This window comes from Capricornis sumatraensis, chromosome X (assembly GCF_032405125.1).
Source record: "Capricornis sumatraensis isolate serow.1 chromosome X, serow.2, whole genome shotgun sequence".
Taxonomy (NCBI): Eukaryota; Metazoa; Chordata; class Mammalia; order Artiodactyla; family Bovidae; genus Capricornis; species Capricornis sumatraensis.
This window is the reverse complement of record NC_091092.1, coordinates 127,868,975-127,870,599: the sequence shown is the minus strand read 5'-3', so window position 1 is coordinate 127,870,599 and position 1,625 is coordinate 127,868,975. Positions and strand designations below refer to the sequence as shown.

The 1,625-nt window shown below is 41.7% G+C and overlaps 1 pseudogene; it reads right to left on the bottom strand.

Moving 5' to 3' along the window:
• Positions 1-737: 737 nt before the first annotated feature.
• LOC138072027 (ARL14 effector protein-like pseudogene) lies at positions 738-1,193 on the bottom strand (annotated as a pseudogene).
• Between the last annotated feature and the right edge of the window lie 432 nt (positions 1,194-1,625).

The following is a 1,625-nucleotide window of genomic DNA, read 5'->3' as shown; positions in this document are numbered from 1 at the left end:
AATTTCCTTAAATCCTATACCTCTAAGACCAAATGCAACTTAGGCCTTAGGAATTTTATACCACGTTGGCCAGTTCTGTGTGGCTGGTAACCTTAGCCACTAAAAAACTGCTTTTAAATCATTTCTAGGTAACAATTAGATTAAAATTCGTCCTTTGAAGTCTGCTTCCAGTTGGCATTTTGGATATCACTTAAATTGAATCTCTCATTTTGTGCTCATATGTTGGGACAGTTGGCCATGGGGCCTAGTAAATGTTTTTTTTAAAAAAACAAATTTCATTTTAATATTGTTAAAACAGTAACACTAAAAGCATGAGACTATGAATATGCAGTGCAAGTCAATCCAAATAGAATTCTGATTTAGAATTGATAATGTGTAAGATCCTAACGGTAACTATTATAAACGTATGTTCTTTGTCAAGATAAGCTCTCAGCTACAGAATTCTAAAAAACCTAAAACTCCATCTCCTAAGGTACCAGCAAAGAGGAAAGGGATTTTTAACCCGAGAGCAGAGTAGGAATTCAGTTGCTGGTTACCAGGGGAGGAATCTGAGTCATCACAGCAGGAAGGTTAGAGAAAGACAGTGCATTACACAGGGTTCTATGGCTTCAGAGAACACTAACTAGTCTAAACTATATTTGTAAAACTTTTTTTCCCCCAGTCCTAAAATTCACCCAGGAGACAGAGGCTGGTATAACTGCAAAGCAGAGAAAATGCATCAGCCTGGAGGGCTGCTCCTAGTCAGAGAGGTCGAATGGCATCTTGCTGATGACCTCCCCATTCTCATCGACTATGGTGTGGTAGACCCAGCGGCGGTTGCAGCGGCAAGTGGGCCCGCACTTGGTGGAGTTACACTTGGGGCACGGGTAGAAGCAACCCTGGCAGTCTTTATCAAGGCAGTCACACAGGTCAGCCTGATTGAAGGTGAGCCTGCCCTTTTGGTCATACTTGTTGACTTTGCGTTTTACAGGAACAGACTCATTCTTGCTTGCCATTTGCCCTTCCTTCATCAGCTGCCTTAATTTAGGGTTAAAGTTGGCTGCCTGAGGCCCGGAATTTTGAAATGACAACCGTTTTAACTGCTGCTCCACCCGTTTCATCTGCTTCAGTTCCATCTCACTTGGTTTCTCAGGAGAACTTGGACGTGCAGGTCTCTCTCGCACGGAACTGCTTTTTTCTGCTTGTTCACTCATTTCTGCTCACCTGGGGACACAAACAAAGTCAGCAACCATTTGTGGGAGCTCAGTCAACCATGAGGACGCTGGAGCAGGTAAACATCATTTCAGAATGGGCCTATCAAGTTTTTACTTCAAACCTGGGTTAAGTGAATAGGAGCAAGTTTATCAACACCAACAAATCTTTGGACAAAAGTGCTTTTATCAGATAGTATTTCCTCCTTTATTTAACCATCTCTTTTTTCTATCAACTGTTTAAATAACCATTCATGTTGGTCTAGACTAGTACTTCTCAAACATTAGTGTGCGTATGAATCAGGAAACATCTTGTTAAAAACTAGATGATGATTCAGTTAGGACTGGGATGGGGCCAGAGAATCTACCTGTCTAATGTATGCCCGGATTATACTGATATTGCTAATGCCAAACCTACTTTGAGTCTCAAGGGCC